Here is a 16,095-nt window from a genome sequence, read left to right as displayed (position 1 = left end):
GGAACCAGGTGCAGGCCAATGTGCCGGTCGCTGGTGCACCCTGGGGCTCCCTGGGAAGCGACGGTGACCCCGGGAGCAGTGACTGTCCCTTCCTGTGCTGAGCACAGCTTCGTGGCACGGCTGAGCAATAAACCCAGGCACCATGTTTGGCCATGCTGACTTTCCCCAGCGTGCTGATGGCTCCTGTTTGACCTAACCTGACACAACTTGCACGGTGCAACCCATCCGTTGTTTTCACAGATTCAAAGAGATTCCTCCTAGAAGGCTGTGGGAAGTGGAGAAATATGTACGTGACCTGAGGGCAGGCATAGGTGCCTCTGGAACAGCTTGGTATTTCCCTCTTGCAAATAGCCTGCGATGTATCTCTGTGCAGCAAATACTATAATTATACAGAATATTTCTGAAAGGTTTTTCATGCTGCAATAAGGACTGAAAACAGCAAAACAAAGACAGACATTGTTCTGCATGGAGAGTGTGGAAATTGCAGCACATTTTCTGTCATTACATGTTGCAGTTTGCAACAGATTCAATGCAGTTAGATTCCTGTCCCCTTCATGCACAAGCATGGCAAAGTTTGAGTTCCACAGGCAACAAAACCATTTAATTTTAAAATGGTAATTTTATTAACAATATCAAATGTAAAATTTAAAAAAATATAAAAAAGAGCAGTTAGAAAGCAAATTGCAGAGTTCTCATGCTTTGGATTTGCTGTTATTTGTGCTGGGAGGAGAGAGGATATCATGTCACTTATGTGAGCAGCAGTGGCTCACATGTGGCACAGCCCCAGTTCTGGATATTTGTGACCAAAACACAAAAGTAGTGATGGTGCTCAGAGGTGTGTGAGGGACGGAGCTGCTCATAAACATCGAGTGAATAGAAAAGGCACAGCATTTGTCATTAAGTGTAATGAACACTCTGCCTCAGGTTTTGGCTGGGATGCGTCCCTGGGCGATGCCTGTGGGGTCTCCGAAGCGGGGGCCTGAGGTAACTTGTGGAGGTGGTCCTGGCTCTCCAGTGTGTCTAGTCACTGTGAGAGGCTCTTGCTGTGGCAGAGGGAGTTCAAAGAGCTCATTGCCATGTTCCTTTCCTGGCACTCCCAAGTCCCCTGACCTTACAGAGGATATCTATGCTGCCCAGTGAGGGTGGGGAGAAGCTGGAAGGAGGTGAGCCATGTCACTTCCCTGAGATGGCAGATGCTCTGTGTGAAGATGAGGACCAGACCAATGAAGAAGTTCTGAGGTCTGCAAACTGCATCTGCTTGAAAATGAGGAAAGCAACTGATGAGGAAGAGCCACCATGATTGAAAAGCATGGTGTATGCATCTACCCTTGTGTGGCAGTGAAGTGACCCTGGGAATTAAATGGCTGCTGGAAGCTGTCCAAAGGCTACAGCACAGCAAAGGGTTAACTCTGAGTACTTGCAGCTATGCACAACCGTGAGCAACTGAGGCCAGGCACAAAAGCAATTTTAGGGTCTTCCACTTCTGAGCCCCCAGCTTGAAATACACTTTAAAAAATACTTGATTTTTAGCAGCTCTGATGCTCAGAACATTTTGTATGTCACACTCCCTTAAAATCAGGCATCCCAAAAATCAACCAGCAACAACTGACATTGGATTTGTTTCTTGGGGTTAATGAAAGTTAAGAGATCTTAAACAATTTTAACTTTTTAGCACCAAGCGTGAAACCTTTCACCTGGAGGAGGGTTCCCGCGAGGTGAGACACACAGTTGTGGTCAAGACCAGCAGACAATCTTGTCTGAAGGTCTGTGCAAGGCTCAATAGGTGGCAAGTCTTCCTGTAGCCCACTGTGGGGGGGGCCACCTGCGCCGGGTGGGAAAGCAGGTGTGGTGCATGAAGAAAATGTGCTGTTATTGACCCAGTGAAGAAACACAAGCTTTGATTTCCCTAACCCTTGGTGGAATAGTGCTCAGCGGTGTTGTGATAGGGAGGGAGAGGACCATCTGGAATTAAGGCATGTAGATGCTGTAGGAAAGCCCTGGTCAATATTTTAGGATGACAGAGCTGGATATCTATTCCTACCAAAAATGGGCTCTAACTAAGCTCTTGGAGAAAAATGGTATTACTCTTTAATGATAGACAAAGTACATTAATGTGGAGAGTTGACATGCAAGCCAAACTTTGGACAGCTCTGTCTCTCCTGAGCTGTGTGTTTGTGATAAGTAAATAATGGCTCACTAACTCTGCAGACCTAAATATTTGGCTGCCTGTGTATTTCACAGAAAGTTCCCCTGATTTTGAAAGGTCACACAAATGTAACAGCTTGGCCCAGATGTGAAAACCAAAGAACCTCCCCTGAGTGCTGCGGAGCCGCAAGCCACTGGTCACCTTCGGATGCCACAGCCATTGCTCATCTGTTTGTTAGATGGGCTGTATGCAGGAATTATCTCTATGGAGTTAGGAAGTCCAGGCCAATACATGCTTTGGTATCATTTGTAAGCTGTTGGGGGAAAAAAACCCAGGTTCTTTTCTTTTTTATCTACAACCCTTTCCTCACTGAAGGAGGGGTCCAGAAGGAATCTGAGCCAAGGAGCCTGATGCTGGCTGTGAGCCTTATGTAGAGGTGGTGTTTTTCATGCAATGCACCTGAGTAGTTCTCAAAAGGGCATAAAAGCCAGAGGAATGGACTGGTGTGGGGTGCCCTCCTGGGCACAGCAGGCGACAGGGCTTCCCTCACGTCACAGGATGGCTGTGGTTGACCCCAGGTCCTGGTGTGCTGGAGCACTCATGGCTCCTCTCAGATTCACAGGTATGAGACCTCCAATACTGCAAAGGCTACTTGACCCTTGTGTCTACTTGTGCAAAACACCTTGCTATTTTGCTTGCCTGACCAGTGGAAGGTGCCCGTGGTGCCAGGGGATCCCTTTGTGTTGCTGGAACAAGCTGTATAACAGTCCCTTCCACTCTGGTGTGCTCGTGGAAAGGGCAGCAGCAATGTACCTCCTCCCAGCACCTCACAGAGCCCACTGAGCTCTGCAGAAGTTACCAAACAAGTGACAGCAGCCTTCAGGTGGCTTGAGGTGACACAGAGAAGCCCCAGAAAGAGGTAGGCTGCTGGGTCTTGGCTTTCCAATCCCAGCACCAGGCGGTCCCACACGGGAAGTGCCCTGTGGGGTAGCAGCACCTCTTCACTGCTGAGCTTCAAGAGCCTCTTGTATCTGTAGGGCTGGCTCTTAGATCCTGCACACTGGGGCGTAGAATTATAAAGATCTTCCTCCTATGCAAGACCATATGGATTATACTTCTGCTTTCCTAAAACAGTGAGAGGTGAAAACTATCTCCATATTTCCTTACCGAGGTAGTTGTTTGAGTGGGTGAGTCATTGACAATTTGGATGCAATTCTGGTGTGATCATCTTTCTTGTATTTAGCCTGGCACGTGAAGTCAGACAAAATGTCAGAGTGCAAAAACGAGACAAAGATAGGGAGCTACTGAATCTTATGTTTAGTTTAATATAACAGTTTGAGAGGAGAAACTGGGAGATCTCACGCGTGGTCTCTGCTGGCCTGAGTCCATGGCTGCATGATTTATTGCAGCTGAGGATCTGGCTCTAAACTGTTTTCTTCCCGCATAGAGGTAGCTGTAGTCAAGCCAATTGGTCCATGACTGTGCAGATGAGCATCCTGTGTAAAAGCCAACAGGGAGCAAATGGGGGAGTAAATTTCAAGCACTGAATGTCAACATTCAGCTAACCCCTGCCTCTAGCTCAAAGTGCACCAAAGTAATCTGCACCTCATAGCTCTGGATGTCCCATCTCAATAGCCACAGCACTTAATCTAGACTCTGCCCTGCTCCCCCTCTGAGCCTTTTCTCTCCTGTCCCCTTGCCAATAGCCCCCCAAGCTCCCCAGGCCACTGCATCTCAACCTCCACTCAAGCAGCAGCTCCTCCCCTCGCCCCTGGCAGCAGCAAGCTGCCTTTGGGGATGTCAGGCTGTATTCCCTCTCTAGCAGAGTAGCTACTTCTGCCTTCTTGTGTCTCAAGTACGCTCACCAGACAGGCTCTTGGGCTGGGTTTGGAGGCTGGATGGAACTGTGCTGCAGGTGGCTTTCATACCACATCTACCTGCTTCAACTTCAGACCAATTTCTGTGCAGTCTCTAATTTCAGGTTTGCATGGGAAGACCAAGACCCTACCTTGGGTGTAAGAAGATAACTTTGAAGACTTTTCTTCTACAGAGGATGGGAACCAGAGATGTGAGAAGATTGTCAAAGCTGCAGGAGTATTTCAGATCTGGGCTGAGAATCTAAGAGTTTGGGGCTCTGAACTTACAAAAGAGGTCCCTTCTCTGGGGCAGACCTAGATGGAAGAAGCTACATGCATTTGAGGTACCAGTTGTCAAATGGACAGCTTGTCTCCCAGGCTGCAGGGCAAGAGAAACAAAGCACCTTGTGGGGCTCCTGGAGCTGAGTCTCCCCTGGCCAGCGCTGTGACTGCACCCAGTATTGCCACTGCAGACTTCAGTTTCTGTGGGAAATCCCATCCTCTTTCCAAGAAGGGTGATATCAGCTTACACTGGCCGTCACAATATACTTTGGACTCTCTTATTTCTATACGATGCTGTAGCTGGCAGCATAAACATATTTTTGATTTTCCTGCAATGACTTTGGCTCTGCATGAGTTTGGAAGAGCCACAGATTTTCTTACAAGTGTCTTGCCACTGATAGTTTTCAAAATATCTTGCTGTGTGTTTTTGTCTTTAGATGCCCACCATTTAACTCTTATTAATATGTCATGCGTTCCACCTGCTGTACACCATAATCCTTATAATGGCATAACCTGTAGGAAGTAGCCATCTGACCATGCTTTCTTTTTTCCTCCTGAATTCCAAGAGATGGATTCCTTCTGTGTTTCAGCTATGTGGAAGTAAGTTGCCTCCTTGTGAATTGTGGGAACTTAAATGTCCGAATTTCCAATTTTCAGGTCTCTCACTAGAAAACCTCAAATGAGGGCACAGTGATGCCACAGTACTCTGCCTTTGGCATGGACCTTCTTTAGGGTCCAGAGTGGATAGCTGGCTTAAAGAACAGCAATTTCTGCCCCCAAATGGAGATCTCACACATTAGCACTGGGAGGACTTTAATATGGGTGATCTGGTATTGGACATTTCATGTTCTGGGGGAAGGGAATATTAACCTGTATATATTTTCATCATGTTTCCCATGTGTAACATTGCAATCACACTGCAGTGATCCCCAGATGAAAAAAAAACCAAAACAGCCTAACAAGATTTTAGCAAACTTTCTACTTTCATTCATTCTCAATTCAGCTTGTACAGCCAGAAAAAGGTACAAATTTTGGTGAGCTGATTTCTGAGTATCATCCTGCATGATGGAGCTTTCTGCCTGCACAGACTGCTGCCTTCTTTCCTTTTCTGTATAGCCAGCGTGTTGATCCCATGAAAGCACTGAGCTTCATTCATCACGCTTTGTAAGGCACTATAAAACATATCTCACCAGCTCCTCCTGGTACTAAATAGTTTTTTTATCAGTGAAACAAAGTTTTCTTGCTCACCTCCTGGCTATCCCTCCTTGGGATAGAATCACACTGGAGTTCTACCTAGTGACAGAAGTTGAATGCTTCCTGCTTTTAATGTTTATTTAGTAAAACATTTTGCATTCCTGGAGAGATACCACTCTGTCATTAATGGATTCTTGGCTTGATGCCAACAGCTAATAGTTTTATTGGTCCTCACAGCACAGTTATGTGATTTGGGTAACTGCACTGAGCTGTGCCTTCCTCTTCTTTAATTCTCATCCAAAAAAAGTGCACCAAAGGAGGGACGGCCAGCAGAATCTGGAGAGGGGGAAGAGATGAGGGACTCTGCCTTACCAAGCTTTGTGAAGGCTATAACATGGCTCCTGGCAGGCAGCTCAAGACCTCCACAGCCCCAGATAGGGGCAGGGTGAGGTGGAGGCCATGCACACACACATTGGCTGTGCAACGATGAGTGCTCCTGGCTCGCCCTGTGTCTTGCCAGGAGCCTTCTCCCCTTGTTGCCCATGGCCTGATTGCACAAGGATGCTCTGACCTCCACATCCCCAGCATGACCCTCCTGCCCCACTCCTGCCCTCCCTCTCTCCAGTGCCCCGGTGCAGGCAGATCTGTCTGCCAGCTGGGGGCTGCAGGCAGAGCTCTGTAGCTGCCAAAGTGGGAGCTGGACTCATAGCATGAGTGCGTGCTTAAAATAGCTATCATCTCATTCAATCTCATTTTCCATTGGTATTTAAGATCAAGCCACTTCTTTCTTAGAGCCTCTTCCTCCGTTAGTCTCTGTGACAAGAAGAAAGGAGGGAGCATCATTATTTTTAAATGGGGGCTTGCATTTGTCTTTCAGCTGGAGAAGTCAGCGTGTTATATACATCCATATGCATTTCAAGGGTATGACGTAGCTGGAGAAAAATGAGTGCTTTGGTGCTACAGGTCAAGTTTATTTAACACTACAATGTTTTAAAACAGGGTGATGCCATTTCAATTAAATGTCCCAGAATGTTTTGCAAGGTAATCGTTTAAGAAAGTTTTCAGAACTACTTTTGCAAATCAGGCACGTCTTGCATAAAACACCCTGGCAATAAAATAGTATGTGTTAGAAAAATGAAGCTGGAGGCTTTACTAGAAATGAGGGAAGCAGTAATATTTTTTTTCAGGACAGTCTGGTTTGTAACAACATGTTATTACATAACTCAGCATTACAGCCTGCTCTGTATTTCTTTTGCAACATTTGCGTTTTGCTTCCCTCTCACAGCAGCCTTGTGATATGACTGTAAGGGACAATAAGAAGATAAAAAAACCACAAAGAACAAGTGAGCACTTGAATTTATGGTGCACATTTGAACCTGCCTGCAACTCTTTCCCTTCCATGTTGCAGAACATCTCTGTTCCTGCTCTCTCTTTGCATTTCCCTCTGATCAAATTCAGCTCCACAGCTAGGATTGACTGAGACCGGCAACTGGACTTTACAGCAGAGAGTTGTAGGAGCCAAAGAGACAAAGGACACTTAAAACACTAATTCTGGATAGTTGTCTTGGCATTGCAACCTCTGGTTTTGTAAAACTGTGAGATTTATTTTGGTTATTGAAAGTTTTGAAAGGGATTTTTTTTCCCCAGAACTGTTAGTTATTTGATCCTTTTCTGTGAAGAAATACTTGGAAAAGCTGTGGCACAATGGTGTCTCATTCTGTTTCTAGGAAGAATGGAAATCGGAGGAAGGAAGTTTCCAAAGCGAGTGTCAGATTCTGATCTCTTTTACAGAAGGGTAAATCCAAAATAACTCAGTGCAGTTACTTTAGATTTATGCTAGCATAAATAAGATAAGAATTTGGCTCTAGCAATCTCTGTAGCTCCCCATTTGCTCATCTAACAGCTGGCAGCTTGCTTCTTGCTATTCCTCTTGCTTTCTGGGCTGATTTGTCTTGCTTGGTGCTCAAGTGAGGGCCAAATGAGCTTGGGAGTTAGTTAAATGAGAAAATGTGTTTTGCACAGCACACAACTATGAATGGCTCAAGATCCTTCACATGATCATACATATTTCAGATTTCCCAAAGGCCAGAAATTAATGGCTAGTAAATGGATAGAAATATTACTTCACACAGTATGTAGTCAACCTGTGGAATTTGGTACTACAGGAGGTCACTGATTCAAACAATGGGTCAGGATTTGAAAAATGGCTGGATAATTTTATGTCAATTAATTACACTTGGAGCTGGGCAAGTGAAGATTGAGGTAAATAGACCCCTTGCACCAGCATACACATGAACTCCCCTGCAGGGACTGGGGAGGACTTTTCCACTCGTGCATGGTTGTGCTCCATTGGCGAAGTCAGCTTTGCCTGCTTTCCTCTGCCGCTCCGTGGTGGGAGGCAGCAGGAGGAAGCAGGTGAAGTTGAGGTTTGCAAGGGCTCTGTCTGCTGCAAAACCTCATATCCCAACACCTCCTGACTTTGAAGGAATTAAGATCTAGATCTAGAGCTAAGCCAGACCTGCACTATCTCCACCTGGCTTTGGTGCTTCTTGAGTGTCATCTGTGTGCTGGGACTGGTATGCACACACTCACTGACAGATACACATACAGAGAACAAAATATACGTTCACATATGTAAGCCGATGCACTCACTACTGTCTGTATTTACAAATTAAGCCAGTGCCCTGGTTTCAGCTGGGGTAGAGCTAATTTTCTTCCTAGTAGCTGGTATAGTTCTGTGATTTGGATTTAGGGTGAGAATAATGTTGATAACACGCTGATGTTTTAGTCGTTGCTGAGCAGTGCTTACACTAAGTCAAGGACTTTTCAGCTTCTCATGCTGCCCTGCCAGTGAGGAGGCTGCGGGTGCACAAGAATCTGGGCTGGGACTCAGCCAGGCCAGCTGACCCAAAAGGACCAAAGGGATATTCCATACCATATGACATCATGGAAAAAAAAGAATGGAGGGAGTTAGCCGGGGGGGCGGGGGCAGCCCACTGCTCAGGGTCTGGCTGGACATCGATCAGTGGGTGGTGAGCAATTTCATTGTGCATCACTTGTTTTGTATATTCTTTTACCATTATTATTATTTTCACTTCCTTTTCTGTCCTATTAAACTGTCTTTATCTCAACCAATGAGTTTTATCTTTTTTCCAATTCTCTTTCCCCCATTCCACTGCAGGGGAGTGAGTGAGTGGCTGTGTGGTGTTTAGCTGCCTGCTGGGTTAAACCACAACAGTCAGACAATAAAATCTCTTCCAAACCATTTTAGAAAATGAGTAGCCCAGCTTTAAACCACAAGTCTCTATGTAAGCATTCAGATGTGTGATCTAACTCCACCTTGTGAATTTCCTAGTGAAGGCACCAACCAGCTCAGTGCAGTTTCCCAGCTGTAGGTGTCTAGTCCCATTTGAGAGGTTCTGACACACCAAGACATCTGCTGGTGGTTGATGGGGAAAGGGTTTATGGAAGACTCTGCTCTCCAGCTGCTTGGGGACAGGTGAGACTGTCTGGGGCATCTCAAATAGCCCTAAACACCAGTGCTGAGGCAATTATATCTTACTGTGTCAAAAAGTGAACATACATCCTATTCAGTATATCTCCAAAAGGGAGCTGGGGTGGTTTTCCAGGACTGCAGAGGACTTCCTGGCACAGTGCTGACCATTGCCTAGGATACAGCCAAGGGGGTTAGTGATAAAAGACCCAGTCTTGCAATATGGATAGTACTGTCTGTAGGTCTTAGGACTGGCTCTAACCAGGAGTGAAGGCATGCCCTTAGACGTGCAACCTTTTGAAAACCTGCCTTTCTAAAAAAGCTGCCTAAATCACTCAGCAAAGAAGAAAGGTTGGGAGGATTCCCACTAGCAGTGGTAGTAAAAGACATGAGCTCTGAGAAGGTATTTCAGTGAAGGCAGAAGGTAGGTGTGATTTGGAGTCCCTGGAGGCAGCATAATGCTGGATTCTTGTATTGCAATATTCACTTTCTGTGGAGGTCCTTAGAGAGGTGAACCCTGCAGTAAATAGGAGAAATATTCTCACCATCTTCAGGAAAAGCCACAGGCAATTCTATTTCATAGTAAAAAGATGTATTTTAGAATTGCATGGCAGAGGTGCACAACTTTGACAGCAGCGCATGGAGGGAACCTGAGGACTGCATAGAATTGCATATCACTGGATTTTGTTCCATGATACATACACAGAGTCATTATTTTTTATTACTGACTGCTCTGAGTGCATTAAACACCTGAACAATAAAGACATTGTGGTTTCCTGTCACAGCCGGGAAAGTGATGTCAATAGGAAATCTGTCCCTAGCTCCTCTCAAACCAACAGCTTTGCCTTTGAGATGGCCAGAGGAATTTGAGTGAGTCTGCTGAGCAGTTGCAATGCTCTGATTTGGTCAGATTCAGACCAGAAAAAAAACCCTCTTCACACATAGAAGGACTTCCAAAGAGGGTTATGAAAATGGCAGCTCTCTTGCTAGACTTAGGGGAGCTGTGACTTGGCAGGTTTTTAGAGAAAATCCTCACTTTTCTGTCTGGAAGCTTGTTAGGAGAGCGGATCACCACATGGTAACTATCAGTTCTGAACAAGCTCTGCCCTTACCTTCTTTAGGTTCAGCTGAAAATGAGTCTGCAAACAACCTCAGCATTTTGAGTACTCCTTTGAACTGTTGATCAAAGAAATCATGACTTTTCTGCTTTGCTCAGTACAGCTAAGGACAACTAAACACTCTTGAGATGATCTTTTTGGCAAATAGGAAAACTCTTCCTGCTGAAGTTGTCCATGAAGTTGCTTGCAGCTGCGGTAAATAATCTCTGGATTCCCAATCCCTTGCAGATGCAGACACAGGCCTCCTCCCCTCTGTAAGCAACAACCTCTGTTTTCCTCTGCTCCTTTGTCAACTGTGAACAGAGACCTGCCAGCAGCTGCAATGTACTCATAAAAAAAAGGCAAAGGTCTCCTCTCACCTCTGTCCCCCAAGCAGCTGTTCACAAATGTCCTGCTCTTTACTATGTTAAATATATTGAAGTACCTGCAAGTTAGCATTTTGTCAGACGCTGAGAATCTACAGTGCCTTTAGCTGGTGGGGCTTGGAGGCCCATGGTGGCAGTACATGGCTAATGAACTATTCGCTTGTCCTTGCAGAGGTTCGACTTGAGAGGGGTAGCTGCACTGGCAGGAAGATTCACTTCAATCCTAAGAGGTTCCCACACACATTCAATTGATTTCAGACATCCAGAAACTCTCATTGTGTCTCTCCTGTGTTATGATCTTTCCTCCCAGAGATATACTAAAGTGGAGGCAGAGGTGGTACCCATGGACAGAAAAGGCATGACTCCTATGACTTCATCTAAAGAACTAACCAGAATAGAGCATTTGCTGTCCAGCTGAACAAGGCTTTTAATGTGAAGTGCTTCACAGAATCACAGACTCCTCAAAAAACATCATTGTGGAACATTCTGCTAAAACACAGCAGTACCTAAATGAAGCTGCTGAGTAAGTTTCTCACATCCAGAAGGAATTTCACCTTTCCTTGGAGAGAGCTTGGGATATCAGAGACTAAGATTCAAGTCCCTCAGCCAAACTAGAGTCCGGGTCACCCTGTGGGGCTACCAGATGTCTTGGGAGTCTGTTTTTTCATGAAAACTTTCACGGAGAAGGTTGTATTTTGATTTCATTCTACAGAGAAATGAAATATGATAACCTTCATGTTTTGCACAAAATAGAGTCCTGGTTTTCTGAACAGGCCTAGCTAGCAGTGAGTAATAAGACTGAACTTTAGGGATGCTATATTCCCCTGCATATTTTGGACACTTGGCAATTTTTTAATGAATATTTTACAGATCTAGAAATACAAGGGGGTCTCACAACATTTTAATTTATAGTTTTTTGCTATCCAACAATAAAGAATACATTATTTGTATATGTATATATGACTCTGTGTGTGTAAACATTTAAGTAAAAACTGATATATGTAAAAGTGGTCAACAATGAACAGCATTTAACTGGCCGTGTATAACTTCAAGTTAGCTTTGAGATACAATTAGGCATTATACAGTTCTTCTAGAGCAGGGGTAGGGCAACCTTTAACTTGGTCAGTGGTAGATAATCTTTCAGACACATGTTCTTTAGTAACAAAAACATGAAAAAGTCGTGAGCTTTTGTGGCTGTATCTGGCCAAAGTGTTTGGTTTCTTTACCTCTCTTAAAGCGCTACTAGGCCAAATCTTCTGGCCTTGCCAAGTGGGCTTGCTAGAAGATGCTGACAACAGTGTAGATATGTGCTGATTGCAGCATGCAACTTCCAAGGTCTCATCTTTGCAGTAATAGGTCCTCCATCATGCCCTTGCTGGTGCAGAAGTACTGCTGAAGCAAGGAGAGCAAGGGGACCTGGCTGCTGGTGGAAAGCATGGCTAAAGGACCATGCTTTTGCCCAGCAGACCTGGATTCATAGGACTGGAAAGGCAGCCTAGAGCATTGTTGTGTTGCCAAGCTGTGCTCAGCTAAATCAGACAACTTGTATCTTCAACTGATTTAACTGGCCTAATAATTTCTGAACAAGATTTTCTTTCTTGAGCTGTGTTAACACTTGGGATAACCATGATGTGTGTATCAGTGTCCCTGCAGAGCTACTGATAACCCCACATTAGCCAGCCATTACAGTATGCGAGGGCTAAACCTCTGAGGGGGCTAGTTCATCATCAGAGTTGCAGTCTTTCTGGGATCTGCTGCAAAGGGTTGTCATCCACATCATCTTCCTCTTCTGGGTTTGCCAGGAGCTGTGTTTGACCTCCAAGGACTTCAAAATGTGATTCATTGTGTGTTACAGAATGTCCATTCCTCTGGGCGGTGATTAAATTGCCTTTGATGTGGGTCACCGTGAAAGGATGAAGGCTGCATGATGTCACCAGTTTCCCTCTGACGGACCCATGCAGCCTTGCCAATGTCAATATGGAGTGGTGGTGCTGGCTGGCTGCAAGAAGTGCTGTGCTGGGTCCTTCCAACCCTGCAGGAACCTCCAGGGTTTTATCAGTCTGCTTGGCTACTACAGGCAATGTTTCACAGGCCCCTGCAGAGAAGCTGCACAGGCAACTGTCATGTATATCAGTGCAGAGCTGAGCTATAGCTTCTATTTTAAAACAAATATTTCTACAGAGCTTTTTATTGTTCCTCCTGGTCTCTGCTCTGGTTGTGTATGTGTGTGCCTGCATGAGTGGAAGAGGGGTGTTTAAGATCAATATGCCTCTGATACTGTTTTTCTGGTACTCTTGCAGCCATGCAAAAACTCAATGCTTTGTTGCTGATAGCTCAGAAGAAAAACTGGGTTCTAACTGATCTGCAGTCAGCTTCTGGTTTCCCAGGACAGTAGCACTCAGCTTTTAATCTTTCGCAATAGTAGGAACAGGGTATAGGGTAAATCAAAAATGCAGATATTGTAAAAACTATGTACATCTGTCTATGGGAATATATTTATCTTTGAAAGACTTGTAAATAGATTACTGGGAAGCATGGGATCCCAAACTGGTACCTGACTGACCCCAAGGCACTTCAAAGCAGCATATCTAAAGAGGGGCAATGGATGCTGCTAGCTCTGATACAAGCTCTTACAGATGCTGTGGGGCAGGTGTCTTTTATCTCCAGTGAAAGCTGGTGCCTTGACAGTGTCCAGAGCTGGTGCTGATGCCTCGACCTTTGCAGGTATTTATATATCAGGCTGAAGAGAAGGATGTATTGAGTTCAGAAGCTAAAGCAAAAAGTGTAGTAGTCAGGAGGTGAGGGGTGAGGATGGTGTCAGAAGATGTGCTCCTACCTTTTAGGGGTAGTGAGGGGTACAAGTGTAGGACATAGATTTGGGGTCACACCTTGGTGGGAGGAAATAGGAGGATGGGGAGGACAGTGCCTGATTTGAGACTCCAGGATTGCATGCACATACCCTGGGTGAAGATCTGGAAGCTGGCGCTGCTGCCCAAGGTAGACACAAGCAAGCCCAAATTCTGCTGAAGGTGATGAGAAGCAGCATTAGGTGACATTTGATGGTGGTGGGCACAGGGTAGCCCAGCAGAAGTGGCTTGTCATGGAAGGTGCCCATGTTATCCGGTTGCCTGACAGTCTGCCCCTAAGAAGCAAGTGTCGTCCCCATTGCGCTCCCCCCTGGCCATGCCCCAGGACTGACTGGACCCAGGCTGTCCAAACACAGCCTGCGACCACAAGGGCTGGCATACAAGATTTCCTCATACCTCCTCTCCTCTGTATCTCCATCCCTTGTCTCAGTTACTTCCGGCCACAGATTATTGCCATTTCAGGGACCTGAGAACTTCAGAAAGGAAGTGTGGGTAGAAACTCTGCCAGGGTGGCTGAGAAAAGGCAATGACACCACTGCTGCCTTTGGGTAAGAGTATCCTCCTGTTCTCTCTTTTTGATGTGGTATGAAAGAGGACATGTTGGGTACAGCTGTTTGAAGGCAAAGGTACTACTCACCCAGAGACGCTTCCTAGGCTTACTCAGAACACAAAACAACATGAATCATCCTATACATTACTTCTAAGAAATGGTGAAGCTCATTGTAGTTATATGACAAGTGAAACACAAAAATCCATTGATGAAACAGTGGACAGCAGGAGGGACACTGTGCAGGCCGAGAGGTTTCACTGGGGGCAGGTAACCAGTGATTGGATGTTACCTGTGGTAGAACCATGACATGAAAAATGAAGCCAGATCACCAGAAAAGTAGGCAAAAAGGGCAGCGTTCAGCTAAAGACAGCCAGAGGGAAGCATTTGTAATGTGATCCTGAGAGACACTAGAGTACTACCTGGGAATGGGGGATAGGAATAGCTAAGAAAACATATCTTGCTACTTTGAGTCCAAATGTGTTTGTAGAACATGTTTTCTCTTTTTGTTTTTGTAACTGAGCAGGATCACATCAGTGAAACCTCTGATTCTGCCATCTACTTTTCCTAACAGAAATGAACAGGAGAATTCCCAGTGCTGCCTGGATTGGGAAGCACAACCCTGCAGTCAGGCAGCAAAACAGTCCTGGCAAAAGGGTTGTGAGCTGGTGGTCTCGTTGAACTGAGAAGAACCAAATGATGGAGATATCAAAATGGCTTGACTGGAGTTAGGAGAAGACCTGAAGAAATCACAGCCAAGGTCTAAAACAAGATCCGTGGACTTTGCAGCTGCAGTTAAGACTAGAAGCAGCTGGAGATGTCAGAGAAGGAGTTAAAAGAGGATCTAAAATATGAGTTGGAGGGTTTGTAAAAATATGAGCGCAGTGTCTGGAAGTTTCCCAAAAAGGCAAAAGGACAAGTCTTAGATAGACAGTTGTTGAACGCAGTATCTACAAAGCATAACCCCGCCTTGGGAAGTCACAAAGGTGCATCAATTTTAGCTTCCAATGGCTTTGCTGAGGTTCTTGGTAACCTGATTCTTAGACTCCACAGGAGATTTTCCACTAAAAGAAAGGAGCCCAAGCAACTTGTAACTGAATGAAACTTGTAACTGGTTTGAAACTTGTCAGCAGAAACAAACTGAAGTGAGGACTCCAGAGGCATTATGGCTCTGAGAAGGACACTGAAGGTCACAGTGGTCATATAGTACCTGGATTTTACAGTGATAAACAGGATGGTTTTTAGCAGTTTCTGAACTTACTCATAACCTAGAGACCTGAGGAGTCAACTTGCCTAGCTCCACGGATATAAAAAAGAATATCTCTAAGAGGGGGAGACTCCACAATGCTTGCCGAATCAGAAATATTTCTTAGGTGTTTTTGCAGATTAGATCAAATTCAAATCCCCAAATTCGTGGCTGAGAATGAACAAAAAGGGCATGGAAGTGGCTTTCAAGTGACCATCCAGAGTGATTCATGTCTACCAGTGTATAAAAGACTCGAGTAGGCTCAAACTGCTTTGCAATGGTTTGTCCCAGAAAGCTACAATTTCTCAATCACTATGATTTCTCATGGCAGGCAGCCTGTGGTTAGGACAGCACTTGTCATGTTTGTCTGCAACCATATGCGCTGCTTGGAGGCTTTGTGGGAAAATGACAGTGCCGCAGACTTGTAGCTGTGCACAGCCCTGGGCACCAGGTCATTCTGGTGCCTGGTCTTCAGGCTCTAGTTGCGGGCACCAGAAGTGAGCAAGGAGTTGGTGTATACACAAATGCATAAAAAGGGAAGGATGCCTTCGCTATTCCCATGACCTGCAGGACAACAGGCACTCCTGCCTGGGGGGAATGTGCTCTTGGGGGTCTTTGTCTCACAGTACAGTAGAGGACATTTTCTGGCCACAGCAGGATGGTTTGGACTAGAGGTGGGGAGAATACAGTGTCTGAGGGCAGCTGGGAGGCAGTCACAGAGTCACAGTATGACAAAATAACTGAGTCTGGCAGGCACCTCTGGACATGGCCTGGTCCAACCCCTGATCAAGCAAGGTCAGCTGCAGCAAGTTGCCCAGGCCCCTGCCCAGTCAGGCTTTGAGTATCTCCAAGGATGGAGACTCCACAATCTCTCTGGTCAGTGCTTGACCACCTTCACCGTAAAAAAGTTTTTCTGTTATGGTCTAAGTGGAATTTCTTGTGTTTCCATTTGTGAGGTCAGCCCACAGTGCCTGGAGGCTA

This window comes from Strix uralensis, chromosome 1, assembly GCF_047716275.1.
Source record: "Strix uralensis isolate ZFMK-TIS-50842 chromosome 1, bStrUra1, whole genome shotgun sequence".
Lineage (NCBI taxonomy): Eukaryota > Metazoa > Chordata > Aves > Strigiformes > Strigidae > Strix > Strix uralensis.
The sequence above is the reverse complement of the archived record's forward strand: the minus strand, read 5'-3'. Positions refer to the sequence as shown.